General features: G+C 43.0%; 1 protein-coding gene and 1 long non-coding RNA gene across 2 annotated transcripts in view; one reads left to right on the plus strand and one right to left on the minus strand.

The window, feature by feature from the left end:
* Positions 1–13,790, minus strand: part of Rad51b (RAD51 paralog B) — a 397,421-nt gene that overhangs the window by 63,729 nt on the left and 319,902 nt on the right. The gene's annotated exons all lie outside the window — the stretch shown is intronic.
* On the plus strand, positions 11,043–13,503 carry LOC129667779 (uncharacterized). Its single transcript, XR_008718804.1, has 2 exons — positions 11,043–11,174; positions 13,369–13,503. It is a non-coding gene; the product is annotated as an uncharacterized LOC129667779 (long non-coding RNA).

Genomic DNA, 13,790 nt, shown 5'->3' on the forward strand with positions numbered 1-13,790 from the left:
TTATTTCATTGTCTCGGATTCATGCCAGCCTGGGCTCATCAGATACAGGCGCAATCCAGGAGAAACATGACCTCACTTTTGACATGGGGCTGTGCGCACAGATGCCAGTAGGAATTTAGCGATCCCTCAGCGCAGGTAAAACTCAACTCTTTATGGTTGCAGCTAATGAGAAGCACACCAAAGTTACCTAAAACAGTAAAGCTAATATTGACATTAGCGTACTAGATATGTTAGGGTAAGGGAAGCCAGGAAAAACTGCTGAGACCATCTGTGCTGAGTGTGTCGCATCCATAATGAGGCACATATTTAAGATAAATTGCCATCTCTTTAAATGATTAAGTGCCAGATTTATGGAAAACTATAGCCCTACCAGGACCACAGGGCTGTTAAGTAGTTTAAGGCTGTAAAGGTGAGAATCTCAAAATTCTAGTTCTGTCACAAACTGTTCACTGACTTGCAAAGCCTTTGCCAAGGTAACTTCTCTAAGTTTCTCCGGCAACAGGAAAGCAATTCTATTACTCAAATTGCACAGCTATGAGTTTTGCAAATCAGGAGCACACTTTTTTTTTTCATGGACGGATGCTCAGACCCTTCTCACCCTTCAACATCTATTGTAAAACACCAGGAAGTACAATCTAAGGCTCCATGCATTCTAATTGCACCTCAGAGCACATTCACTCCCGATTCATTCAATATTTCCTCCTGAGCATCTCATATATACCCGGGTCAGACTCTGCTGCAGGCATAAGAGATATAATATTTTGCAAACAGACTTAGCCCACTGGTATAAAAAAAAAAAAAACAACAAAAACAAAACAAAAACACAACAAACAAAGCCAAGGGAAAAACATAGTTCTTCCCTGATCTAATGGAGCCTAGAGTTCGCTGAGGGGCAGCCCCAAGGTTGAGATTTATCCTTTGTGAACTATATGACACTGGACAACTTCACTTCCTCATCTGCAGAGCGAAGGCAACAGATACAACCTGTTTGGAATGTGACTAAAATTACATCTGACACATGTAAGTTCGCCAATAAATGTTAATTCTTTTCTTCCTCTCTCCAAGAGTCACAAAAGGAAAAAAAAAAAACAACATAAAAACAAACTAACTAACAACAACAACAACAAAAAAACCCAATGCTCTTAGTTCCAGCTCTTCAAATAAAGGTGCTTCACAAATGCAAATAATCAAGCCACCATTACTACTTTCCCTAGAATAACCAGTGTTGTAGGAAGAGCTGCAGGTTTGGGAACACAGAAGCTTGACTTTCCTAAGTACTCAATATGAGGCTTTGAACAGACTATTTAAACTTCTCTGGGCCTCTGTGTCCTCATCTGTGAAATGTCAACAAAATTATAGTCTTGAGAATTAAGTAAGAGGAAACAAGCTACCTTGATAACCAGGAAGCAGCAGCAACTGCCTGGCTTGTTAACAACCAATCGGGGCAGCGGAACACTTTCTTACTTGTCAGATTCACAGAGGCACAAGGTGAATATCATAACTGTACGAACAGCATCACAGTGGGATTTCTGCTGAGAAGCAGTGAAGAGGGTCGTCGAAAAGCAAGGTCGCCGCTTTCAAGGAGGAGCAGCAAAGTCTGGTTTTTGGATTGCCATTCTTTCAGAGATTGCAGAAGAAAAACATTATCACCCTAAATGTCATTATTTCTTTTTAATTACCCACAAGCCCAGTGTAGAAAACTCCCCAAATATGAAGCAGGGATCTTAAAATATCTTAAAAGAATCCTAATTAACACCAGCAAACAAATGCACAGATGCACAGTTTGGACCAGTCTCAGACACTCAAAACCTTCTCCAAAGCCACCCAAACAATCCTCTTCTAGGATTGGTGCTATATTTCCTGGTTTATATTCTAGCTTCCATCTGTTTCAGGCCCCAGTCAAGTCTATCTAAGTTTCTAAAAGTGTATATTAAGTCATGCCTATCTCCATTTTAAAATCTGTATCATGTGTAGAATAAAATTCCAAGTCTTTCCCTTGCTTTACATACCCCAGCTTAGGTTCTACAGGCCTTAGCCTTTTAAAAAAAACAACTTAATAGCCACACTACGCTGTTGTAAATATAAAACTAAATATCCAAAGAGGTTTAATTATTGTTAGGCGCCATAAGTAGATGCTGGCATTGTTGCTACTGTTGTTGACATATCAGTTACTCTTTGATACAAAGTTTTAACTATTTCTTCTGAACATAAACTGTAATTCCTGCCAATGGCTATTTCTCTTTACAGACAGACTGTGTTATAGGCAAATCCTTTCACTCTTGTTAATATGTTGAGGCATTATTTTACTGCTATATATTTAACTTTGTCTTTTCCCCTTCTGAACGTAGATGTCCTTTGCAGGAAATAGCAGCTGTGCCCCTAGCCCTGGACCTTCTCCAAGGCCATTTCCATATCCTGTGAGAGACTCATCCTCTGAAAGTTTGTTTTTGCAGCAAAAAGAATAAAGATTATTTTATTGTATATAGCATTTTTGTTGTTGTTGTTGTTATTCAGAAGTAACTTTTGTATGATCCAGAGAGAAGACCAGGCCACAGTCCCCAATTCTGCAGCTTACACCAAGCTAGTCATTATGACTACTCCATCTATCACCTACAATGCAAGAGGATCGGGATGGATCCTACTTGCCAGAAAAGGCATACCATATCTTGGGAGGGGAAGTGAAGGACACCGCATCCATTTAAAGAACAATAGGAATTTCACCAACTAACCTATACCCAAATTCAAAGGCAAGTAGCTAAAAAAATAACCTCTAAGGAAAGGCAGAAACACCATTTCACATCTCAGCCAAGAACACAACAGTGGTGCAATCAAGAACCTGAGGTAGCACAGAATTGCTCCAAGGATCATCAAAACTGCTTCCTGAGTGCTCTGGGCTTCTAAGGGAGAGCTTGGGTTTCCATAATTCAGTTCTGTGGACCCAATCTGTGTAAGAATTTGTGTGCTAAAGGGCATTGCACCCTAGCTGATGTAGTGCTAAGAACATCCTGATGGAGGCTTCTAAACTTTATATGTAGCCAGATCCACTGACACTACATTGGTAACTTAATGACTTTATTTTTGGATAAAAATGTCAGCAAACACTTGAACAATCTGGGGATTCAAGCAATAAGCCCAATGGGTGATATCAATATGGAACCATGTCTCATTTCCCCAGGGAGATGAGTCATCGGGCTCTTCAGGACAAGCAAAGCACTAGCTGTGGGGAAAAGAGCTGGGTACGGATTAAACTGCCTAACCAAGGAATATTACAGCCAAGACTAGCATGCATGCGGGGGTGTGCTTGTGTTTGTAGTTTCCATCTCACTCCACACAGAGAAGAAAAATACAATAGCTCTAAAGAAGAAGAAAAAGAGGTGGAGGAAGAAGAGGAGGAGGAGGAGGAAGAACATCAAAGTAAGCAAACCCTAGAAAATATTCACAGAATAAGCCACCAAAGCAAATTTGAATTTGCATAGAAATTTCAACACGTTGATCCAAACACATTATCTGGCGCAGAGGAATCTTTTTGTCATCTCTAGCTAGAAGTCACTGCTGAAGAAAAATAAAAACAAAAACAAAAACAAAATGGTCTGCCTTTACTGTGGCAAGTGATTTAACTTCTCAGAGGCTGTTCATTCTTTCCTTAACAATATACACTTGCTTCATGGGTTTTCTATAAAAATTAAAGGGAAAAAAGAAAATTAATGCTCGGCTCACAGCTACAGTTAATTCCTTTCCTGATTAGTTTTCTGGTATTCTAATCCTCAGAAGCAACTCTACAGTGACAGCTATTCTTGGTTGGCAACTTGACCACATCTGGAATTAACTAAACCCCAAGTGGCTGGGCACACCTGTGAAGGACTTTCCTCAATTAAATACTTTGAAGCAGGAAGACCCACATTTAATCCAGATCTTTGGAGGTGGGGAAATCCACCCTAATCTGGGCCACACCTTCTGGTGGCAGCCTGTACAAAGGACATGGAGGAAGAAAGCTTGTTTCTCCTTGCCTGCTTGCTTTCACTGGCAAGTCCATTCCTTTGCTGGCATCGGAGCCTGCCTCTTCAGGATTCCGGCATAGACTGAAGACCAGCTGAGACATCCAACTTCCTGGACTGAACAACTACTGAATTCTTGGACTTTCCACTGGTAGACAGTCATTATTGGATGGGCTGTACCACAGCCTGTAAGTCATCCCCTTTCTGTATCTATAGAGATTCATTCTATCAGTTCTGTTACTCTAGAGAACGCTGACTAATACATTTATCCAGCGTTAGTGAGATTTCATCAGTAGTAAAAAGACTCTACCTCCAAACTAAATCAGCAATAAATGAATAAATAGTAAGATTCTGCTCTTTTTGGACTTTGAACTGATTTATAGCCATTAAGATAAGAATCAATTCTAGAATGTTCCTTACGAGCTCCTCTGTGTGATTGCCAGAAGATGCCAATACCTGTAAAGGTTTCATAAGTGTCCCCTCCTCCCCTTTAATTCAAAAAGTGTCTCTACCCCTGGTAATCCTATGTCATAGGACGCAGTACAAGAGCCTCTATGAGAAAAAATGGTGATTTCAGCTTGCACTTTTCTATCTGAGCCAGATTAATCTCCAACGCTGCCTTAAAAAAATGCTTTAAGTGCTGTGCCTTCTACTTGGAATGTTCCTCGGTGCTTTCCTGCCTCATAAACTCACTTGCCATCTCCTTTGGTTCTCTTTGTACTTGCACATTCCCAAGAGTAAAGGTTCCCTTCCCGTGTGTCCTCCAAATCTTCATGAACCTCCTTTTCAGATACCTTTTAATGACATTTGCTTTATTCTATACTATTTATATCCCAAAGCCTGCTATAGAGCAGGCATCCCATACTGGGCGAGAGCGTGAGCTCAGTGAAGTACGTCAGTAAAAAGTTCCCTGTTTTTCAAGTGACCCCTTACAACTTACATACCAGGTTATGGGTCTGTGGTACGTCTTGAGATCCCCAAACTTCTCTGTAAGAAATAGGACTATGATGAGCTTTTCTTTTTACAGACACAATTTAGTCTGGATTATAAAGTCACGACTAAGTGGCTGCCAAGCACAATTCGCAGTGACAGTTACCGTTATTGTTTTTAAAATCCTGATAATTCAGTTTCTGAACTCGATTAAGTGGCCATTTTGCAGAGGCTTCCAGGTTGCGTGCCTGTCAAGTAGGACAGTCCACAATGACAAGGTTTCCACAGTAGTCTGCAGACTAGACCCTTCCTGGAGTTTATAAAGAGCACTTCAAATGCTCTGAAGAAAATCTGTTAGTGTCCCAAAGCTCCTGAGAGTGAAATGCTAGAGTTAGAAGCGGCCTGGAGCTCACTTACACACTGAAGTTATTAATCCCCTTCTTATATGTTTGATATAAGCCGTAGGGCACTTGGGAGAGTGATCCAATTACCCAATTCAGAGAATTGCCCTTTTCTTTCAACCAAGTTCAGAGCTCTGAATTTTTGTTCCACCAATGACTTTTTGTTTCAGTCAAACAAGGTCAAGGAAGAGGCCAATATCTGCCAAGGCCAACAGGGGTTTCATTTACATGCCCACTAATTCGAGCAACATAAGAACCTCTTGAGAGCATTAAACTGGGGTGTGGGACAACAGGCCTGTCATTTATTTACCAGCTCTCAATGCCACGACTGCCATCTCCTTGCAGCCCAACATTTTGGGTTACCATTTTGGACTTGATGAAACTCTTGTGTATCTGGAAGCTGTGGTGGGCTGTGTCAACAGGCAAAAAGCCCCGAGGGTGTGGGGGTGTGGTGAGATGATCCCCAAAGGAAGGCTGCTTGAGTCCAGGGTCACAAGGCAAATTATACACAGCCTGGACTTCCTTAAATTCAGACATTTCCAAAGCGGACTAGAGGCTAGGGGTTTTCTTTCACCATCTACCATTTGTCACAGATCTCATTGTTTCGTTGATTTATACTTATTTGTCTAAGCACTGCTTCTTTTAGAATTAAGATAAAGCCTGATTCAGTCCATCGTTTTGCTTCCATCATGGCCAGAAAGAGGAGAGTCTAGCTAATGTCCTATCACTGTCAGAAAGAGACAGAAGCTATATCAACTACAGGGTGTTTACTACTTGAAGCAGGTGAATGTTACTTCAGTTTAGAACAAGCATTAAACTGATAGTGCAGTGGCTGGAGAGATGGCTCAGTGGTTTGGAGCACTGGCTGCTCTTCCGGAGGATCTGGGTTCAGTTCCCTATACGGCAGCTCACAACTATCTGTAACTTCAGTTTCAGGGGACCTGACACCCTCACATAAACATGCATGTAGGCAAAACATCAATGCACATAAAATAAAAATAAACAATAAATTAAAAATTGAACCAATGGTGCAGAGAGAAAGAAAACAGTATGTCAATCGGTTTGTCACAACTTCCATGACTCCCACTTCAGAAACTGTGAGGAATTAAAATGATGCACAAGTTAAGAATTAATCTTGGAGACGTTATTAAACTCAAGGACAACTTGTTATTTTTTTTCAATTTATCACAGAGTGATATCAGCCTTTGACCTGTTATATGTATATAAGAGCTTAATCAATAGACACATCTGGAGAACGCTTTCCTGTGTTATTTTATAAAAATCCTGAAAAAGATCAGGAAAGTAAAAAGCAAGTTAAATATACTATTTCTTAGTGTCCCGGTAAGAAAGCCAACAGCTTTTGAGTTTGGTATGGAAGACGTGACAACATTTATGCACAGGAATAGGATTTATAGAAATCAAAGGAAAAAGAAATGGCTGTAAGACATAACTTATCCATGCAGTTAAGCAAGAAGCACCAGTGATGTGTACCAGCAATACCTCAGATCATAGACTGTCTTAATTGCTTAAAAAACAAAACAAAACTAAACAAAACAAAACAAGGATGAAGAATTTCTAGACCACACTAGTTAGCTAATGGTCCAGAGAGTAAGGCATCTTGGTTGTAATCTAAAGTTTTGACATTAGTTTATCTCATTGCATGGTCTTGGGAACGACCTGAATCTGTCTAACCTCAGTTTTTTCAGCTGAACTATCAAGATGGCATGGTACTTCCTGATCCTTTTCAGGTAGTAATGCTCATTCATGCACACTCCACAGTCAAACTATGCTCCATTAGGAGGCCTGAAACACTGGACAGAACACTGTAAGACAAATGGACAGCTCTTTGTTTCTGAGTGGGGCTATCAGGGTGTGGGCAGACACTCTCACATCTTTCCTTAGCACACAGCTGAATCAGGCCCTGAGCCTGATCCCTCTGTTTCCTACACAAGCGTCTTTCCTAGGGAATCCCCAGATGTGCTCTGTGAGTTCTGAGGTGGCATACAGGGCCTGCCTTCCTCTCTCTTCAGTTTCTACATTCCCTTTGCTTTGGATCTCAGATCCCTCCCCTAATATGCCCTTTCACTCACTTTCTTTAGACTCGGGATGATGTGAAAAATGTGAAGGAACACATTTCTAAATTCCTGCTGAGCTCGCTCACCAAAGAAGAGGGCAACTGGAGGCCGACGGGAGATGTGGGCATCGATGGATGCCTTGTCCCTAGCACCTGCCAATTCCTGCCTAAAACTATCCAAAGAATGCTAGGGTCCGGGGAGCATGAGCGCAAAAAGGGTAACTGAGAGAAGGGAAAACACAGTTCTGGTCTCAAAGCGGCAATAAAAATAAAATTAAACCCTCTCTCACACACATTGGATTCTTTATGTCCTCAATTGAAGTTGCCTGAGTACTTCACACTGGAACTATGGGCTAGAGGATTTTCTGAAAAAACAAACCACACACACAACAGACCTTACTGCTCCCTTGAAGGGGCTTATTTAAGGCAAAACAAGGCCTCCCATCATTCCTGTGAGAGATCATTGTCCCCCTTGTTGCCAGAGCGCCCTGTGAGGCTGTGGGAAACAAATGACCTCAGAGGCACTGCAGTGTGTGTCACTGCAAAAGAAAAGGGAATCTAGGGGGCTGGAGGGTGGGGGAGGGGCTGCTGGCTAGCAGGGCCCTCCACAGCCCTGCTGTTCTCCAATGATAGCCCTCCAGGCACAGCGGGAAGGAGGCTTGCGGGGCCCCAGGAGTCTCCACCCCGCCTGTAACGGGATTAGGCTCTCCTCTTCAGCAGCAAAGCGTCTCTCTGGATGTCCTGCTGCTCCCCCTGGACACTCTGGCCTCTAGTTGGTCCTCCCCACAAAATGCCTGGTGGCTGCCTGTGTCTCACTCTGTTTCATGTGCGTCCGGAGTCAGGAGAAGGCTCCTCTGAGGCCAGGGAGAGCAGTTGTGAGCAATGGGAAAGGATGAGGGGGTTGACTGGGATGCTTTAGGGGTATATAAACAAGGGCAATCCAGGGATTAGGAAGATGGGGGTAGGGAGAGAGAGCCGATGAAGATGGAAGAGGAGGGATGATGGCAAAGCAAAGATAAGATAAATATTCAGCAGACCTTGGCTTTGCCACACAGGGTGCCAGTGAGAGAAGGCAGCCTGCTGTGGCCTTGCTTTCCCTTGAAATGCATATGGAAAAGCAAGCATGCAAGCTGGGCAGATGTGTGCCTTCCCAGGTACAAGTCTCAGTTATGGGTTCTAACTATTATTCAATCTGTGTCTTCTCCATGTGTGTCTGTGAAGCGGGGCTTCACAGTGTCTGAGATTCCCAGTTCACACCAGGGCACAAAGACTCAGTGGCTCATGTATGTATCCTCAGGGCTCTCTCATGGGAGAAACTGTAGTTGAGTATCACATTTTACTTTGTCAGGGGGAGGGTAGACAGTAGCTCTAGTCCTACAGCTTGAACCACAAGGTGGTATCAGCCACAGACTGAAGGACAAAACTAGGGGAAGCCAGACTATGCACAGTTGAGGGAGGTACAGCAGCCTGATGGCTGAAGATACTTCTCTTTCTGTTCTTGCCCTAACTCAGAACGTGCAAACAAATAAAAAAAATAATTGTACATATAGTAACACATGTGCAGTTTATCAGTTTATATGTGAAATTCTTATATGCATGCATATTGTACAGGTTTACACATTTTTCCTAACTATTGAATTATTTGTGTTACTTCATCAAACATTTGCTCTATGTACAATACCCAGTTTCCTAAGTATTGAGAGTTGGAAACATTGGTTCATTTGTAGAGTTTGTTTTGGCCTCTAGGAAACATGGAAATGTGTTCTGAAGTGTCGAGAGTAACAAAAGTGCTAAGTTTGCTGAGTGGGAAAAACTGTTTGGTACTAAAAACCTTTCTTTCAGCAACAGCCTCGACTATGGTAATGTAGGTTTTTATACCAAGTTGGCAACTGGGAAATACTTAGTTGGAGAGAAGGTGGGTTTGGTGCAAAAGGGGGGTTGCCCATTTTGAGTTGCATACTCTCAGCAGTGCCTGGGACAGCGCAAGACCCCACAGGCATCTGCCCTCACGCACACACATTCCCTGAAAACTCCTACTGGAGGCCATGATGGAAAGGGAACTATATACGTTACACTTCCATCACGCTTTTCACGGTGTGACCGTAAAACATGTATGCCAGGAACATGAACCCAATCTCCTGCATCTACTCTGTGTGCCTCCACTTCCTCATCAGAAACGGGCTGCTGTGGAAATGACTGGGGGATTAATAAAATGATAAAAGGATTAATAAAAATAAAAGCTGACATTTCTGTGTTGTTGTTTTTTTCTTTTTCTTTTCTTTTTAATGTATTCTATGAGGCACCATTTGCAGTCATCTTCTTAGGAGCTCTCTTTAAGGCATAGAGTGGATGACAAATAATCAGATGGATGACATTTGATTATTAGTGAAGGAACAAGAACCAGATCAAGGTAAGAAGATACAACACACACAATCTCTCTTCTCCACCTTACCCCTATTCCAATTAAATGAGGATGAGTATGGCTCTGTGTGTGTGTGTGTGTGAGAGAGAGAGAGAAAGAGAGAGAGAGAAGAGAAAGAGAGAGAATGAATGAATGAATGAATGAATGAAGATAAGCAAGCTCTGGGTGTCAACTTTGATCTAGCCATTTATTAGTTATGTGAGCTCAATTCTGGACATTTAAGCTTCAGTTTCATCTATAAATGGAGGTGCCATCTATGACCATGGTGTTGGTGGGAAGGCTGCAGACTGTGCTTACAAAAACAGAGCATAGTGCCCAACACACGGAATAACAACGGCATCATCATGACTGCTGCTGCCCCCACAGGCTGGACAGCCATGGTTGGCTCTACTTTCCGGGATTTCAGCCAATGAAAGGGAGAAACAGAAATCATGTGTCTTCTCTGAAGATACCATGCACTTAAAACAGCCTAATTTGATGGTGAGGATAGCTTCCCCAGGGAGGTGGGAAAAGCTTTGCAGGAGTGAAGGGGGAAGCAGCATGGGCCAGCCAGGAGACCTGAGCAGCAAGAGGAGGCCTGGAAGGGCTGTTGACCAGGGGAGTGTGGGGGGAGGGGGGAGAAGGACACAAGCTATGTCTGCGTTTGCCAGCAGTTCAAAGGCAGCAGAGACTAGACACACTTCAGGAGATTCTTCTTGAAACTGCCAAATAAACTGTTTGGATTGTTTTAAGTGTTTGCTGTTGGGGACCCAGGACCTCAGCCCAGATGGAGTAGGCCCAGGTCCCCCCGCCCTGCAAACACTGCAAAAAGTCAAAAGCAAACACGCAAAAAAGGACTCACACCAAAGGCAGACTGGAGGAGATTTTTTTTTCCCCCTCCTTTTTCCTTTTTCCACTGTCTGAAAGGACTGGTCTTTAGTCTTTATTTCAAACAAAAGGAATGGACAGCCCAGCTTCTAAACACTGGCACAGAACAACCACTTTTTTCAGGGTGAAAACACACCACCCAACACACTCATTTTTGCCAGCAGCATTCAAAAATAATCCCTTGAGCCCGCCAAGGGGACGCAGAGGTGAAGCCTCACATCTCTAGGATGACCGGAGGTGCCTGCCTGGGCCTGTGGGCCTGCCCGGCCCCTCCCTCCACAGCTGTTTGTATTTACAGTTCAGTACCTTGAACTCCAGAGATTTCATTCCCCAGTGACGGCCTTTCTCCTCGCCCCATCTCTCTGAGCCCTCTCCTTCAACAACAAAACCCTGCCTGCCCCGAGCTAAAGGAATCCGATCACCCAGAAAAGGGAGACTTTACAGCTCTCTGGGAGCTCTGGACAGACGGAAGGGATTAAAGCGAGGTGCGCTTTATGTCCTCTGTACTTTCCTCTCGACTGCCTTCCTCAGTAGCCAATTCCCCACCTCCAACAGCTCTGCTGGTTCCTCTGGATGGGGTCTGCTTTCCTTTCTTCCCTCTGTGGTTCTGGGGGGGTGGAAGAAGACGGCAGTAAACATTTCATCTGGAGAGGCAGCTTCAGGCAGGTGGGGTGGGCTGCAGGAGCCCAGCCTCCCCTGGCAGGGTGGATCTGGGAGGTTTTTTTTTTTTTTTAGCATTTCTGCTGGTACTTGCTTGAACTACAACACGGGAGACTTCCAGCTGAGCCCCATCCCGTCTAGGATTGACACACCTTTAACAGGGATTACGAATTTCTTCATTTGTTAGCTCCACGGAATACTTAGTCATGAAACAGTATCTTCAAATTACTTTCTGATGATTTGCAGTATTTTCTTTATCACAGGTTGGCATATCTCATAATCTAACTAAAGAGTAATTTATAGGCCAGATCCTGCATGCCACAGACCAAGCAGACCATAGCCCTCAGAGGGTGTTCAGACAGGTCCAAACAAGCAAGTCACCACCAGAGAAATACAAATGGACAATAAATATTTTTCTAAAAGGACACACATTACCTCCAGCAATCAATCAAAGCAAAGCAAACACGAAGCCGGTAAGACGTCGCTTTCACTTTAGAAGAGTCACAGAGGCTGAGAAACAAGTACCAGTACAGAAAGGGTGTGTGTGACCAAGAATTCACAGGCTCCTGACTGTCATGCAAATGCTGTGCTGCCAGCAGGCAGGTTGACATGTGAACATGGAAACATGTAGAGGATCCACTGAGACTACTTAGGGATACATCCTATGGACACGGTTAGACAAGTACAGAAATGCGGATATGAAAGAATAATCGTGGCTGGGCAGTTGTTATGCAGGCCTTTAATTCCAGCACTCGAGAGGCAGAGGAAGGTAGATCTCTGTGAGTTCAAGGCCAGCCTGGTCTACAGTGATTCCAGAACAGCCAGAGCTACACTCAGAGAAACCCTGTCTCGAAAAGCAAAAGAAAAACAACAACAACAACAACAACAAAACGGTCATTATAAATTTTTTTATGATAGTAAAAATTGGTAAAATGAAATGACCAACAATTGGGAAATGTACATAGATTATGGCACAGCTTTTTAGCTTTTTAATTATCCTTTGCCAACAGAATTGATGATGTTACTTATAGACATGAGCTGTTCACAACAGACTTGCACAGTAGCACAGTAAAAAAAAAAAAAAAAAAAAAAAGTCACAAACAGCCAGTTCATTGCGACTTTGTTTTCTGAACATCATGTACATGTGTTTCCTCAGGAGAATCACCTTAATTGAATTTTCCATTATACATTTAGGGGTTTTCTCCCAGCATTTAAAAACCGTTAATATTTCTTTTTATTCTATTTCTTATCATTTAAAACAGTTTTAACATCAAATATATCTTGATCATATTCTTTCCCTTCCCAGTGATTTTTTTTCCTAATTAGAAAACAATAAAAAAATTAATCTATTTTTACTGGGATTAAAAAAATAATAGCGACTCAAACTCCTATCTCAACAGCAAACCTGTCTGATTCTGAGAGAACCAGGATGACAACCATGGCCAGTTGGAATCAGAGAGTTTGTTAATGTTGGGAACAGGAGAGGGTAGATAAAATGCCCAGGAGACAGAGGACTAGATTACATTAGAGAATCGAATAGACCTACAGCCCAAGTGCCGCTTCACTTTCTTGTGTTCTCAGATTCACACCAGAACTGGTAACAAAATGAAGAGCTAAGCCTTTTGGGCAATATATCTGAGTCTCGGACAATATTAAGATGAATTTTTAAATGTCCATATTACTTTGAAGATACTGAAGCTAACGGGGCACTTGATAAATATGCATTCATATTTGTTAAATAGAATACAAAGAGTTAAGAGAAGAAAAAGAGTTACGCCCTGAAAAATGATGATACTTCAGCCATACTGAAGATGATATTGCCATGGCTTGGGGGTGACATGTCCTCAGCACGGTTTGAGGAACTTTAAGGGCTGGGGTTTTGCTAGAAGAGGGTCACTGGGAGTGGGCCTTATGGGTTACCCTAGTCTTGGTTCTAGCTTCAGTCCTTCCCCCTTCTCCCTCTCTTGCACCCCTCCCTCCCTCCCTTCTTCACTCCCTCTCCTTCTCTCTGACTTACAGTCTGCTGAGATGAACACATGACGCCTCCCACTCCTGCCACCACATCACAAGTTACTCCTGTAACTAATGCCTTCTCCGCCATGCTACAATGGTCCCTCAAACCATGGGTCAGAATAAACTCTTCATCACTTGGCTGCCTTTTGTCAGGTATTTGGTCAAGGTGACAAGGAGAAAAAAAGCTAATATAGATTATTAGAACAGAGAAGTGGGAGGGGGGGTCACTGCTACCATTTCAAGGAAACCAACCAAGTGGTCCTTAGGCTTTTGGAAGTGGTATGGGGGAAGAATGTGGAAGAGTTTGGAACTCTGGGCTAGTCAAGTGCTAGAATGGTGTAACTGGAGTGAGTGTGGGAGAGCTGACTCTGCCATTTGTCTGCTGTCGGGTGACACAGGCACAGAGTGATGACCCCCCCCCCTCTCCC

Source organism: Psammomys obesus, unplaced genomic scaffold (genome assembly GCF_907164565.1).
Source record: "Psammomys obesus unplaced genomic scaffold, mPsaObe1.curated_primary_1811, whole genome shotgun sequence".
Classification (NCBI taxonomy): domain Eukaryota; kingdom Metazoa; phylum Chordata; class Mammalia; order Rodentia; family Muridae; genus Psammomys; species Psammomys obesus.